This window comes from Opisthocomus hoazin, chromosome 3, assembly GCF_030867145.1.
Source record: "Opisthocomus hoazin isolate bOpiHoa1 chromosome 3, bOpiHoa1.hap1, whole genome shotgun sequence".
NCBI classification, from domain to species: Eukaryota; Metazoa; Chordata; class Aves; order Opisthocomiformes; family Opisthocomidae; genus Opisthocomus; species Opisthocomus hoazin.
In genome coordinates, this window is record NC_134416.1 from 5,137,707 (window position 1) to 5,154,100 (window position 16,394).

General features: G+C 41.7%; 1 long non-coding RNA gene across 1 annotated transcript in view; it reads left to right on the top strand.

Annotated features, from left to right (window-relative positions):
- The window catches only part of LOC142360718 (uncharacterized), a 44,165-nt gene that overhangs the window by 5,926 nt on the left and 21,845 nt on the right, over nt 1-16,394 (top strand). Inside the window, exons 2-3 of the long non-coding RNA XR_012763310.1 lie at nt 8,770-8,872; nt 8,961-9,048. This is a non-coding gene — a long non-coding RNA (uncharacterized LOC142360718). The remainder of the gene's footprint in view (nt 1-8,769; nt 8,873-8,960; nt 9,049-16,394) is intronic.

Sequence of the window (16,394 nt, forward strand, 5' to 3'; positions counted from 1 at the left end):
TATGTATAAATAAAATTATTATATAAAAGCCAATCTGATTTAAGCTTGGGAACTGTTTAAATATAAGTTTGTTTATTTTTAAATATTCACCCTACAAGGTTGTTGAAGAAGATTAATCCAGGTTTGGATCCAACTAGAATGCCACACAGTTGTATTTTCTCTGTAAAATAGCTAGCTTCTGAGTGACCTCAGTTTATCCCCAGGTGAAAAAATGTGTCAAGAAGAATCGCAATAAGGCAGCAAGTATCCTTTATAGCAGTCTAATGTAAATGCAGAAGAAGAGAATTCATGGGCATTAGCCAGTACGGTTATGCATAATGTGAGACCATTCTAACTTGACAGCATTTCATGCTGATGCTGCTCATTCCCTAGCAGGCAGTGCAACATTGTGGAGCAGACCTCGTGAAAACCATTTCTAAGCACAGAAGGGACAGAAGGTGCCTAGAAGTGGTGAGCGTGGGTTCACCAGGGATAATTGTGCCTTACCAACCTGTGTGTCTTTCCTTGGTGACCAACTCTGTGGAGGAGAGGGCGGAAATGGATGTTGTTTACCTTCTCACAAGGCATGACACAGTCTCCCATCCTTGTAACCAAGCTAGGAAGATATGGACTAGATAGGTGGACCACAAGGTGGTTGAAAACTGGCTGGACCATCAGTTTCAAAGGGTTGGGGTGAACAGTTTGAGATCTAACAGCTGGGTTTGAGTGGCAGTCTTAAATGCTTGATGCTGCGGCTAACAATACTTACCATCTTCATCATGAACGTGGATCATGGGTTGAAAGGCATCCTCAGCAAGCTTGTAGATGCCGCTATGGGGGAAAGCTGATGGGCAGAGCTGCCATAAGAGAAGGGTAAGGAGAGATCTAATTGCCATCTACCTCTAGAGGGGTTGGAAAGAGCAACACAAACTCTTCTCAGAGGCGCACAGTGAGAGGACAAGAGGCAACAATTGAAAATTGCAGCAAGGGATATTGTGAGTGAATATAAGGAAAAAGGTTTTCACGATGAGAGTGATTAAGCACTTGACCAGGTTCTCCAGGGAAGCAGTGTAATCTTCTTTATAGCTTTTTGGAACTTGGCTGGATGAGGACCAGGGCAACCCAATCTGACTTTGAACTTATTGTTGCTTTGAGCAAGGAGTTGGAGTAGAGACCTCCAAAGGTCCCTGCTAAACAACATTTGACTTTGATTCTATAATTAATTAAGCCCATATTGTTTTATTTGCATCCAAGGATCCTTAGAGATTTAAAAGGGCAACTGACAGAGAACAAAGTTCAACTATTTGCATAGCTAAACATATCGTATTCTTTTAGGTGTACTTCTGTATCACTATAAAAGGAGTGTATTTAAATACTGCCTGACACATCAAATATAGCAAGTAGGCACATGTTGCTTTATCATGTATGACTGAAATTGGACAGAACGTAACTTCTCGTAAATAATTAACTCTCATTTACTGCTTCAAAGTCCCTGATTTGCATGAGGACATCATGGGGCAACTTCTACTATGAGAGCAAGCGGGCTGTGCTGCCACAAGGCTGAGGAGAATTCTGCGTAGCTGACTATAAAAAGAGAAATTGCAGTAGTACAGACACCACCTAATAGTCTGTACTTGTCTTCCATGTTGCACTTCTAATACTAAAACAAAAAAAAAAATATTGCCCGATTTAGGGTTGGAAAACTTAATTGACAGTGTGTCCCTACTGTCTTGTTTTCTGTGGTTCTTGTTTATTCCTTCATAATATTCAGTTTTCTGTAGGGTATCTGGTTAGTTGAAGAGCAAAGAGAATATCTCATCTACAAAGGTGAATTATTCACCGAAGGTATTTTAAGAAATTGTTTTTCGAGCAATTTAGGCTTTCTTTTCTGGCTCGTCTGAATCAAATGCTGTCTTTCCTTATTTCAGTTTGTCTTTCTTTGGTGTTTGGAGAATTTTTCAGAGTTGATTTACCTCAAATCATCAAATCTTCTACTAGGAGAAAACCACCAAAATACAGCATTTCAACTTGGTGAAGCAGCATAACCTGACGTAAATGGAAATAAATGAAAATTATAAAAGTAGGTTCGTATGCCACAAAGATTAACGTTATGTCCAATTTTCAAGTGTCAGAAAGAGCAAATCGTTTATGACAACTCTGGCCTTCCTAGTGTGAGATAACCCTTCTGAAGGGTGGCTACTAGTTTTCTGTGTTTGTAGAGCACACACAATGTCAGGAGTCCAGTCTGGTCAGCTGCCAAGTACTATTATAATATGTTACAGTACTATTATAATAAGTTACAGGAGTGCTTATGGTGATTGTGAAGAAAGAGAGTTTTTTGTTTCATCAAGAGTTGCTGTGAATGCAGAGGCACTTACTGAATTCTAAAGCAGAAAAAGAGTTTGTCGTGATTTGTGAAAGCTTCCTCTGAGAGAAACAGTGACTCAGAGTGTATGAGAACATGGCTCATAGCTTCAGTAATATTGTCACCAAAGCTGTTCATCTACTGAGGATAAATTATCTAATATAAATATATATCAAATTTTCAGAGCTTGTATTAAGTACATTTGTATGAAAAGCTAAAAATACATATAGCCCAAGCGAGAGTTGAAAACAAATTTATTAGTACTTCCACAGAGGACAGTATTTTTACGTTGTGGCTAAAAGAGACAGACTTCTTTTGAGTTCTCGTGTTATGCAGACTGAAGGCTTAAACAACAACATTTTCTTATTAGTTCTGTTCTCATCTACATTTTATGAATTGGCAAGTTCACTTGCTACTTCTTTTCTAAAATTAAGCCTTCAACCCTCAGTTCCTTCTTCAGGATCAAGCCCACACAAGTCATTACTGCATTCCAACCTTGGACTGAAAATGCCTCAGGGTAGGCAGCATTTCCCTGAGTGTTGTACAGTTATCCTAGAGAGCAGGGCTCTGATCCAAGGCATGTGGATAGCAGCACAACAATAGCTAATTGCTTTCTGGTATTTCGTTGTTAAAGTTTTGCCGTTGTTTTAAAGGAAAGCTGGTTTACACCTTTCAGCAGATTGTATTTTGGCCCCTTCACCAAACCTGGCTGGAAGAGACATTAGTATAAATTGTGAAATACATCATTCTGCGTTGTCCCATATTGCGACAAAAGAGAGGTAATTTTTAAAGCATGCTAGGAATGTGTAGTTTGGCACAATCATGTTAGACATTCCCTTTCAGGCCTTTCTTCAGGCAGTGCAAGTTGCTCATGGGTCAAAAAGTTAACCATACACTGATAAAATCCATGTGTCTTTCATGACCAGAGTACATGCTTCTAGTAAAAGCTGGTTCAGCAAAATGTGTTGTGTCTTTCCTGTCTTTGCTTGGCAGTAGTTAGAAGAAAGCAGCATTTTTTAATTAAGAAAGCACATTAGTGGAGTTCATAAATGAATCTATGAACAGATTTTCTTGCCAAGTCTATTCTTTAATTCATATTTCAATGGGTTTTCTCCCAGATTTAAAAAGATTTTTCATGGAAGATTTCTTACAGTGATTTGCTGCCAATACATTGCAGCACCAGTAGAGAGCTGACTGACTTGAACAAGATATGATCACCACTTCATAATGCCATGCACGATTACCCCTGCAAATCTTGTAATTATGATAAAGATTTCAAAGGAAAGAAGGTAATTTGTTTACATACTGTCCAGAAACATTCAGTCTCTTGATGTGGAGCAAAACCTGAATCTCAATATGGAAGTCTTTAGAGTTGCTACAACAAGACCAATCTGAGTTAACGGGGAAGGAATCAAAGGGGCTATTAATAAAGCAGTGCCGAGAAAAGTGCTACAGGGCACTGTGCTGCAGCATCTATTTACAATATGTTATAAAGGCTGCATTTATTTTAAAATTAACGCCTTTAAAAAGTGGCAAATTTTGTTTGGTAGAAAGTAACCCTCAAATTGAGTTTCCGGGTGATCTGGACCTATCTAAATCTTGTGAAATAACAACAGCCAAGCCTTCTGTTTTCCAGCTCAGCCAAAAAGCAAAGCTTAAACATAAACAGCACAAAAGCTTTGGCACTAAGCAGAATCTGTAATTCAGCACTGAGCCAGCTATTGAATCCCCTATACAATATCTTTGTACTCTGAGTTAAATTTCCTAACACCTACATACCCCATGGGGGCTTGAAACACCGCTGATGCTTGGTGCCCTGTGGACCTATGGCATAGTCTTTTCTACAAAGTGCTTACAGTACCAACAGCCAAGCAACATGGGCTTGTTTTGTCTTTATTCTCTGAGTACAGATGGTGCTCAGTTCTGCTAAGTTAAAATAAATATCAGGACTTAAATATAACAACTACATCCTCCAGACAAGTGATTGCATAAATATGCAGAATTTGCAGCCCTGCTTCCGTATTTAATTCTAACCTCATCTCACGTACATCATCAAGTAATGTTTTCCCCTTATTATCTTTCACTACCAGGCTCATTTCAGACAGCAAAGCCAGCTCCAGGCACATGCCAACTCTATGATAACAAATCATAGAATCATTAAGGTTGGAAAAGACCTCTAAGATCATCAAGTCCAACCATCAATCTAATCATCCATGGCTACCTCTGTAATCTATGACAGAGCTCAAAAAAGCTGTGCTTACCCCTCCAGCTGCTACAAAGGAAAAGGGAGAAGGTGTGTGCGATGAAGATTCAGAGGTTGCCGGCACATAAGCAACAGCTACTGATTTCTACTTTCCCATTCTGTTTAAGGCAGAAAGAGCAAGCCCCTCTCTTCATAGTTTTCCCATGAGTTTTCTAGCCCAGGTCTTCCACTTCACCTGTTCATCCTGTTACACTAAGGAATAAAAAGGGGAACTGAAATCACTAACTAGACTATTGCTGTTGTGGGTATATTTGTAAGGCCGTACCCTGACTATAGTTAAAAGTTTTGGAATCTTGTAAGTTTAAAATTAACTACAGAAACTAAAAAACATGATTTTGAATTATGTGTTATTGTTTCATTAGAAGGATGTACCTGTCCAAAGTAGAACCAGAGAGTGATGAATCATAAGAATAGCTAACGAGCTATGAAATGCTGCAGAGATTGCCAAAAGAAATGGGTAACTAGGGGAAAGGTCATTCCGGCACAGGGAGATCACAACCACCGACTCATGGACCACCTATCCCAGTATACCCCAGACTCAAAAGATGAAGAAACTGAGCATGTGTAGTAATTTACATGCTGGATGAAGAGACTTTAACCAATCATTTAATAGAATAACAATGCATATGTATTAGAAAGATGAATATGGTAATGTTAAGTGTATAAATGACTGTTGATTTGTGAATGGGGTGTGAGGTCTTGGGACAGACACCCATATTTGCACAAACATGCAATAAAATACCTCTGCTATGTGTGTATGTTGGCACACTGCACACCTGGTAAATGAACCCACATTTTTTGGGACAACAATCCCGTTTCCCATGGTAGAAAGCGCTTAGTCTCAGCCAGGATCTGTCCTCACACCTTAGGATGGCAGTAGTCACAGTGCCTGCAATGACGGTAAGCCTGAACTGTCTATACCTGAAAAATAGGGGGTTTATAGGTATCCTCTGGTTTCAGTGCTTAACATTTGTTAAGGTTGCTTTCACTCTGTAGCTATAGCACCACTCTAAAGCATCATGGAAATACCCAATGAATCATTTTTTTCCTTTTGTCGTGTTACAAGACATTTTCTGATTTGCACCAGGAGAGCATGCAAGGTTTCTATGAAAGGAAAGGGTCAGGAAGGAGGCTGAGGTCATCAGTTTTTTCAGTTACACCTACTTTTATCTACAGACTGTGTGACCCTTACCTTTGGCAATGGAGCTCAAAATGGTTCCTACAGAAGTCATTAGTACTTGTACTCCAGTGGTACCAAAAGCCATCAGGATCCAGACTCTGCTGAATGCAGTATGAACTCTTTGCCCTAGGGAACATTCCCTCTCCATCTTTCCTCACCCTTGTTGCATATTCTGCCCCCAAGGCAGAATGGAAGCAGTTAATGGCTCTAATAACAACTGCTGTTACTGTTACATGAACAGTTCCCGCTGCAAACTCTGTAGATGCCAATACTGATTTCTCTTCAAACACTGTACTAATTTCATGGCATTCAGCTGTCCTCACTGATGGCAAAATGTCACCGTTTAGAGCAGAGCAGTAATAAACAGAGTGGCAGATGCTCTCTATTAACCCCCACCCTCCCACCAGAGGAAGAGAAAAGGGAGAGAGACTTACAAATTGAATATAAAACCCAGCTTTACTAATAACAGTAGTAAGACTAATAATATTCATAGTAAGAGGAATAATGCAAAATATACAAAACCGATACTGAGTTTCCTGGAGTTGGGTGCTGGCTGCCAGGCAGCGCTAGGAAGTCCCGGACTGGCCTCGGCAGTAGACGGGAACTGGACTCACAAATGCACAGATCGGAAAGTGGATCGGGATCACAGGCAGGACAACAAGCAGAGTCCTCTTCAGAAGCCGTCCATGGATGAAGAGAGCGAGACCCTCGTGATCCCCCAGCTTTAAGCTGAGAATGACACGTGTGGCATGGAATACCTTGTTGGTCAATATCGGGTCACCTGTTCTGTCTGCCCCTCCCTGCAAATGCAACCCTTTATGACTCCTCACTTAAGGGACCTAAGAGGTCTATCGATGACCTTGGCTGCTATAGTAATAATTAGAAACAGGGGCCTTTTTCTGCATTCCTTTCCCACCGTTAACTCAGTAAGACTATAAACATTAGGTGTTACTATCTTTGGAGCAGACAGTGTCTGTGAAATATGCAGCCAACTCCAGAAGAATGCAGCTAATTAGAAGAATTCAGCTGTAAGGAAGATTCACGAAAAGAGAATCATTTCTGTTTTAACCAAAACCGGGACACTAAGTCTGAATTGCAAACTGGGCTCTCTTCTCCACTCTTGCAATTGTCTACCCATCCAGTTTTTCTTCCTTTTAATTGACAAGGAGAGCTGGTGGAATTCCCATTCCTGGGCAACCTAATCTAATTTCCACGTTGGCACTGCTTCAGGCAGCGGATTAGGCTGGAGAACTCCAGAGATCTCTTCTAACTCGAATTTTTCTCTGATTCTACATTTTATAAAAGCAGGTGTGTTGGGTGTCTATGTCCAGATGTTGGCTGCAGTGGGGGCTGCCGGAGTGGTCTCTGTGAGAAGAGGTCAAGGGCTACCCCTGCATCAGACAGAGCCGGCTCCTAAACAGACCCACCACAGGACACAGCTGAGCCCATCAGCAACGCTGGTGGCACCTCTGGGAAAACATAGTTAAGAAAAGACAAAAAAAGCACACAGGAGCTGAGAGGAGTGAGAAAAATGTGAGGGAAAACAACTCTGTTCACACCAAGGTCAGTAAAGAAGGAGAGGGAGGAGATGCTCCTGGCACCGGAGCAGAGATTCCCCTGCAGCCCCTGGAGAAGACCTTGGTGAGGCAGGTTGTGCCCCTGCAGCCCACAGAGGTTCACAGTGGAGCAGATCTCCAACTGCAGCCCGGGGAGGACCTTACACCGGAGCAGGTGGATGTGCCTTGAAGGAAGCTGAATCCCATGGAGAGCCCGTGCAGGAGCAGGTTTTCTGGCAGGACCTGTAGCCCCTGGTGACCCACACTGGAGTAGTCTGTTTCTGAAGAACTGTACCCCATGAAAAGGACCCATTTTGGAGCAGTTCATGAAGAACTGCAGCCCATGGAAAGGACCCACCCTGGCGAACTTTGTGAAGGACTGTATGCTGTGGGAAGGACCCCACGCTGAAGCAGGGGAAGAGCATGAGGAGGAACGAGCAGGAGAGACGAAGGGTTACAGACTGACCACAACGCCTATTCCCCATCCCCTGCACTGAATGGGGAGGGAGGAGGGAGAAGAGTTGGGAAGGAAGGAGTGAAGTTGAGCCTGGGAAATAAGGGGGAGGTGGGGAAAGGTGTTTTTAGTTTTGCCTTTGTTTCTCACCATCCTGCTCTATTTTTAATTGGCAATGGACTGTATTAGTTCTCCCCAAGTCCAGTCTGTTTTGAACGTGATGGTAATTGGTAAGTGATCTCCCTGTCTTTATCTTGACCTGTGAACTTTTTCATCTTATTCCTCCCCCACGCCCCATCCTGTTGAGGAAGGGGAGTGAGAGAGCGGCTGAGTGGGGGTCTGGCAACCAGCCAAGGTGAAACCCACCACAGCAGGTATTGAACTTTGCAAGCAATTGCAACCATGCCCTGATTGCTTTAAGCACATGACCAACACTGTAGAATTCCTAGTGGCATTTATTCAGGTGCGTAAAGGTGTCAGGATATGCACTTTAATGATTGTACTAGATCTCCACCACTGCCAAATCCCTTGAGTCTGTGCACAGCAGAGTTCAAAAGGTGTTACACTCTGCCACTCACAGTATAATATTCTAACACATAAAAATACGTGTCTTGTATGCTACAACTGTACATCTATACTTCTTTATGCAACCATGAACTTAAAGGTCTTTTCCAACCTAAATTATTCTATGATTCTATGATGCAAATAGATTTCAATGCCAGTATTTTTTTTACACAATGTTGAGGGAAATGTGAGTGAAAGAAAATCCTGCAGCAAGGTTTTTCTATTTACAGTTAGACAGGCTACTTAAATCATTTAATATCACTCAAACCATTTAATAATTTCCTAATTTAATTGAGAAACAGTAAAAGTTTTGATTATCAATTTAAGTTCTTTGCTTTCATTGCTGATCTTTTGGGTGAACAAATGCAAGCATGATGCATAAATGTAACATAGACTATTTCTCAACAGGGTGAAGTAAACCAAGAAAACCCAGTAGTAAGGCAATACTAAATGATGGCAAACGGCCGTTACTTACTGCAGACTGAAGGACTGATTGGTTTCACACACAAAGGTGAGCAGGAATCTCCCTTTCTCCACTGCAGCTGTTTTCTTTGTAATTTTTAATCCTCTGCTCTCACTAGTGCCCACTTTTTTTCCAGAAAGAGGAAAAAAAATATTTCTTGTAGCACCGAGGATGGAAGGACTAAGGAAAGTACAAGCTTGGGAAAAGACTGCACACATTTACTAGTGAGTACTGTGCAGCGTTTATCTTGCATGTGTTGATAAAACCTGCTTCTAATGCTTGAAAACTGGGCATTTGTAGATCAAACAAAAACAAACCTCCAGAAACTTAGCAACTGCAGAACAGGGTTACAGGACCCGATGACAGCTGAGGAATTAGCAATGCCAAATGACGTATGTCACATTACATTCGCAACATCAGATCTAGCCACCCCTGCTTGCAACATATACCAGCACTAGCCTGCACGTAAAGAATAGGAAAAAACAAGAGGTGAGTTGGTAAAAAAAGCTTGGATGGAAACATGACTTTTCCTGGGGAAGAGAGGGGAAATGCTATATTATTATTGATGTATTTAATATGACAAATATGACAGCTGTTTGTGACACACCGTAGACATGCAAGGTCCTGCTGGAAGGAACCTGTCTCTGTAAGTGTGTGCAAACAACCTGGATGCAGACCATGAACCTGTAAACAAAGGTGGAAAGGTCTGCTTTTGAGTAGTAATGGTGTGGGCAAACATGGCATGAGAAAATAATTGTAGCTCTGTAACTGGAAGTTCCCCATCTCCCAAGACTACACCCAACTAACCAACTCTGCAAAAGGATGTTCCGTGGGGATTTGAATTTCTGAGCATTACTGCCACTAATTTTATGTGTTAGCCGACCAGAGCAAGTCTTTTCCCTCCAGTCTGTTGTGCTTCAGGCTAGTAGATATTGCTTATACACAGCAGTGTATGAAGATGATCAGTTGATTTTGAAAGTGTACCTCTTACTCATAACAACTGTGGAGCAACTTATACCAGGATTCAGACTGACAAGGAGATGAAGACACCACTGAGAACAGAAGGAGCTCAGAGTGGATTTCAGCTTAGGTATCTAAAGACCGGTGTGATAAACCTCAGTTTTATTGTTCTAATAAGAATACAGAGACACAAGAATAAGTAATAAATACATATAGGAAGTTGCAAACTTCTCGAGAAGCATTTGCACATCTGCATCTTTCCAGTTACAAGTAAGGAAAAAAAAATCCCCCGTTTGATGTCATCTGCGCATTCAGTGCTTAGACTCTCATTGGAATGATTAAGAAGATGCTAGATTATATAGGGTTTTTTCACCGTTTTTTGACTGCTAACAACAAGTTACTAAGACTAGCAAATGACTCTGCCTGAAAGATTAGTCTGAAGTTTATAATTGAGATGAACAAAAATAACAAGCTGGATTTCCCTTCCCTGCCAGCCCATTCATGTTGAATAGCACCAGCAGCATTTTTCATGTGATGATACTGTTATTTTGTTCCTCCAGTTTATAAATAAAATACTTCTATCTTCACCTCTCTCTGCCATTGCTCACCTCTGTAGATCCCATGGGAAGAATCAGGGCACTGCTTTCTTCTCTATCAGGCAAACAGTGTTAGCTGCCATCATCCTTGACATTCAGGACCTGAGCCGTCTGCTTCTTTGTTTCACCTTCTGTGTGGAAAAAGCAGGTACAATAGCTCTGCAGGATTTATTTTTAACCAGCTTATTTACCTTGCTCCATCTGTTCAAAGCAAACAAACCTTGTGAACAGGAGAGGTAAGAGGCTGGGCTAGATGTACGGGGGTGGTTACCTCTGTTCTGTTTTATGCATCTCCTGATCTTCAGATTTAATAAACAAGGACTTCTTTCAAGCTCTGTGCAATCATTAACTCATAAACATACCTGTGAAGGAACAGGTAAGAAGCAACCATTTCACAAATAAGACAACTCAAAATATAAGTTCTGGGGGGGGAAAACTGTGTTCCTAACTTGGGCTGGACAATCTGAGCGAAAACTGCCATGAGTGTGGCAACTGAGGTTTTTAACCTGGGTTAGTACTAAATGAATACATAAAAGGGAAACTTAAGGATAAAACAAATCTCCTTCCCTCTATTTAAACCTCAGATTACTTATGTTTGTCTTAGCACAAAGTGTGAAGAGCATACTTTCATTCTTTCTTTGAAATGTAAACACATCCTAAATGGAGGCAAGGAATTTCAGAGGTAGCTACTGATTTTGACTATGAATTTATATGTTGAGTTTGAAGTTGTTTAAGAGACATTTTAGAAATGCTGTCTCTCTGACTGCAGCTGTATTCAATATAAAATGGAGGTGTATGGCCATCACAGCTTCTTGGCAGCCAAAGACTTCTTTGAGGAAGCTTGGGGAAAATTACTTACCCTTTGTCTGCAAAACAGAAGTCGGATAAAATGCTGGTGAACTGTGGACTTCCCTTCCCTAGTACTGCTGATAAGAAAGGAGAAAAAGCTATAATTATTTGTTCCTTGCCAGCATGTGTACAAACTGAAATCAAAGTTCTGTCTTCTCTGAAGGGCCTACTTGGAGTGAACTGTTTCCTACAACTGAGATCAGGGTTTCCCCCACCGCAAAGTACTCCTTTTAGCTTCCCTCTTACGTGCAGTGTCTTCCAGCTGAGAAAACCCCAGCTCCTTTTGTCCACTGCCATTTAACTCTTGGTAGGCCAAGTTCCAGATTCTCTGGAAAAACTGTCTGTTTGATTTGAAACTCAACAATCCTGTTTTAGGTTTCACAGAGACTTAAAAAATTTGGACTTGATAAAATACCCCAACACATGTGTCCACAGCCACCGAGTGAGCTTATGTCTAAGCTAGCCTGAAACTACAGCTTAGGACTTGTTAAATTAGTTCCCTGTGATGTCTGCACAGATTGTCTGACCCACTGGCTCTCTTCGAGAACAAGGAAATACTTCCCATGTCATGAACTTCCTTTTTGGTATAGGGCGATCAGACTTACAATTGTCTGAAAGAGAAAGAATGCTGTACTATGGGGCTCCAGCTCTGAAGGTCACAAGGAGAAGGCAGGAGTTATTTCAATTGGTAATGGCAGAAAATATTCATTCAAATACATTCAGCATGTCAAATGGCATTTTAAAAATCCTTTGAGGGCAAGATGGACACAGCTGCAGGCGACTGCTTTTGTCTCAGCAGGAATAGGGCACAGAGGGGTCACATTTGCTCAGGCCTGAATCATCTTGCACAAATCACACTAGAAAGATCTTTCTAAAGGCTTCTTGAAAAATGTCAGATTTGACAACCTCAAGTTCAACTCTTAAAACTAGGACAGAGAAAATCTCATAAGATTAAAAAATAATAATAAAAAAGTCTTTCTGGTAATTCAAAAGGATACAAAAACAGAAGATCTGTGTTTCAGGAAATACATTTTAGTTGCTGTTGCATGTCAGGAATAACTGTAACTTCATACAGTCTTTTTCACAGTGGTCCTCCCAGTTGTCTTCACTGCAGACAGCACACCCAGAGTATTCAGGGTCAGTGGGCTGTGTCAGGAAATGACTCCAAGGAGCTTTGCGAGATTAAAAGTTGGAGCCCTTTAGAAGTTATTTTCTGTTCCAAATAATAGCTTCAAAATCAAATTTTACGTGGCACTGAGACATGCTTAAGAGAAATGCTGGTTTTAGATATGATGCTGCCTTCATTATAGTTACCTCACTTGTGCTGAGACAGGCTGGCTGCTTTGACAGTAACGCACTGGCTGTAAGTCTTGCTGTGTATTTTAGTTCTTTTATGCCAACACACGGGTAAGTAGCTCTCTAGCCTGTAGTAAAATGTCTTTTACTTCCTGAGATCAACACACACATTAGTACTGAAGCCAGAGCAGCCACAACCAGTATTTTAGCCACTGCAAATGAAAATAAAACCTAATCTGATATGGCAGAGTTTGCACTTGCTAAAAAAGTCCTTTTGGCAATTTTCATGTTGATGACCTCCTCTGCTCATATCAGAAGGTTATGGCCTAGCAGTTTCCAATTTCTTTGCTCATTGCCTGTCTGAAATCACGCTGCCTTTCTTTAAAATGATTCTAAATCTTTTCCCTGGAATGATTAATTTAACAATACTCTACTCTTCCATGGTATTTAAACACACTTAGACATGCTCAAGAATTAACCTTTATAGCCTCCATTATGAATTCATGGCTATCATACTTACTACACAAATTAGTTACTGTTAGATGTTCAAACAATCAATTTCATGCTTTCTCTCATGCTTTGGGCTTACAAAAATATTTACAGAGCTCTCTTTTATTAGCTTTTCTCAAATCCGTCATTAAAATTTTTTTGTCACAATGCAAAAGCCTTGGCAACAGCTTATACCCTGTGCTGGCTGCCTATCACACTCATCAGTATTGCTTCACTGTTGCCTTAAATTCCCTCCGTGACTGCATCCATCTGTTGTTTCTTGTCTTACACCTCAAAAGCAATTTGGGGCAGGATTACCTTTTCATTTCAGATTTTTATTGCTTCAGTCACAATGGGATCGTTTTCTGTGACTGAAATTCCAACATCCAACATGCACAGTAGTGAACAAATGGGGACACAGATAGGAAAAGGCAAAATGACTTGCCTAGAATATCCTGTGATGGCTTGGAGTCAGGGCACTATCCATCTTTCTGTGTTTACATCCTTTTTCTGACAGTTGTCATCCTTCTAATTACAGAGAAAGTCCAAGCATTCTAGCAAGGATGAAAAATCAAATTTAAAAAAGGAAGGAAGATTACAATGCATAATTCTAGGGAAAGGGAAGAGTTACTCATCCAATTTTCCAAGAGCTTCAGAGCTCTAGCAGAGCTCATATAAAACATGTCATGGGTGCTCTTAACCACTAGGAGCCGTATTCAGACCATCTCCTGCCTATAATGGACCTGGCAAATTTTAGCGCTTGGGTCAAGGGAACAGTTAAGATCTTCTGTCATCCAGGGCTGCCAGATGCTGCAATCACCTACGCTTCATCCATCCTTGTGTTTGGGATTGCCAGGCTCCCAAGACACCCAGGAACGCTCTACATGTCCCAGCCTGAGCTAAGACAGAAGCTTCGTGGTAACACCAACTCATGAAGAGGTAGCTACCTCCAGTCTAGATTTCCTCGCTGTCTCAGTGAGATCCCGTCACACCCAGTACACACAGACAGTATTGACAGAGCTGGAGGGAGGGGAAGCTTTTCCACTGAATCTTACACAAAAACTTTTGGCAAAATTTGCAAAGAGAGGGTTGTAGGCCTTTCTGCTTCTGGAGAGGTTTGTAGCTATAACCGCTACTTCTCAGGAAGCCACTTCAGCTAAAGGACCCGTTGCCATTAATGACCCATCCTGTTTTCACAAAGCTCTGGACTTCACAAAGTTCTGGAAAGGGGGCAAACATGGCTTGGCTAGGATTGTCAATCGCTATGGGTTAATATGCTGTTTTGCTTTCAGTTTGTCTAAAAACCTGATGACACCGGGTGCTTTGATTGTTTTAAATATTCATTCTTGTAAAGCTTTAAATGTTTCTTTTGGGTGATTTTGTACTCCTGTGATACCATTTCAAAGCTCAGATATCACAAATTCCTTTAGAAAAGTATGCTAGGTCAGCTGAAAAAAACTTGGGAACTCTCTATCCAGTACCTGCTTTACCAAACAGGCTTCAAAATATGAGGACCTTAAGGTAAAAAATCCAGATCTTTGCCACTTTTCTCAATCAAATTCTGTCCAGTCTAACCAGTTAGCACACACACAAATTTACAGGACAAATTCACAAGCTTGTACAGAATTCAAAAGCTCAGAAAATTATTTAGAAAGCAAACCTTGTGTTCACTTTTTCATTATCCAAGGAAGTAAATAATAAATCTGCATTTAAAAATAGATGTTATGGCCATGATTTATTATAGCAACTTCCACAGCCCCACTACATTGGCCACCTCCCTGGAAGCTGAAACACATCATCTCGTATTTCCCAGCCTGCTGCAGATGTGAGTGAGGAGGATTTATTAGTGGACACTTTGAAAGGTATTTAACTTCCGTGTGATACAACAAGATTGCAGTGCCATGAGGTTCTCGTATAAAGAAAAAGCACTTAATAAACACCTAAATAAGCAATTTGGTCCCACAAGGCTTAGAGTTCAACAGGCGTAAGCCAAACGCCGCTTGCTACAATTGCAGGAATGAGAAGAAGCAGCACTGAAGGAGTCTTTAATGAAGTGTGTGGCATCAGAGTGACCAGTGTGTTACAGCCTGGGCATCGATTTGAATCTTGCTTGGCAAAAAAGTTGAATGTCATCTGGCTCAGCTATCAGCTGTATCCATTTATACCTGATCATTCAGACTAAAGGTTCATAGTTGGGTGGATATGCTGCTTGCTATGTCTCTCTCTTGTGTGCTAATGGCTACTGAAATCGCCATGCCTTAACCCTGCTGCCTATGACATACCACAGTCTTCATGTATTTGCAGTCAATGGCTCGATGTCCAAGTGGAGACCAGTGACGAGCGGCATTCCTCAGCAGTTGTACTGGGACCAGTGTTCTTTAACGTCTTTGTTGGTGACATGGACAGTGGGATTCAGTGCACCCCCTCCAAGTCTGCAGACAACACCAAGCTGAGTGGTACGCTCAACACGATGGAGTGAAGGGATGCCATCCAGAGGGATCTTGATAGGCTTAAGGAGTGGCCCATGCGAACCTCATGAAGTTCAGCAAGGCCAAGTGCAAAGTCCTGCACACAGGTCGGGGCAATCCCAAGCACAGATACATGCGGGGCGGCAAATAGATTGAGAGCAGCCCTGAGGAGAAGGACTTGGGGATATTGGTGGATGAAAGCGCAACATAACCCAGCAATGTGTGCTTGCAGGCCAGAAGGCCAGCCGTATCCTGCGGTGCCAAAAGTAGCGTGGCCAGCAGGTCAAGGGAGGGGATTCTGCCCCTCTACTCTGCTCTGGTGTGACCCCACCTGGAGTCCTGCGTCCAGCTCTGGAGTCCTCAGCACAGGAAAGACATTGACCTGTTGGAGCGGGTCCAGAGGAGGGCCACAAAAGTGATCAGAGGGCTGGAACACTGGAACACCTCTCCTGTGAGGAAAGGCGGAGCACGTTGGGGCTGTTCAGCCTGGAGAAGAGAAGACTGCGGGGAGACCTTACTGCAGCCTTTTAGTACTTAAAAGGGGCCTACAAGAAAACTGAAGAGGTACTTTTTGCAAGCACCTGTAGTGCTAGGACAAGGGGCAATGGCTTTAAATTGAAAGAGGGTAGATGTAGATTAGATATAAGAAAGAAATTCTTTACTGTGAGGGTTGTGAGGCATTTGTAGCATGTGATGTTGACACACAGCCTGTTTCATGACACAGCAATCTCATGGCTGCATACTATTTTTTTTAAATCAGCTACACAGAGAAGTCTTTCTAGTGGCTTGCAAAAACTTGCGCAAGTAATTTTTGAGCACCAGCACCAGTGAATCCTGGTTCCCTGGAGACTTAGAGTCATAGAATCATAGAATGCTTTGGGTTGGAAGGGACCTTCTTGTGCTGGGGGCTCC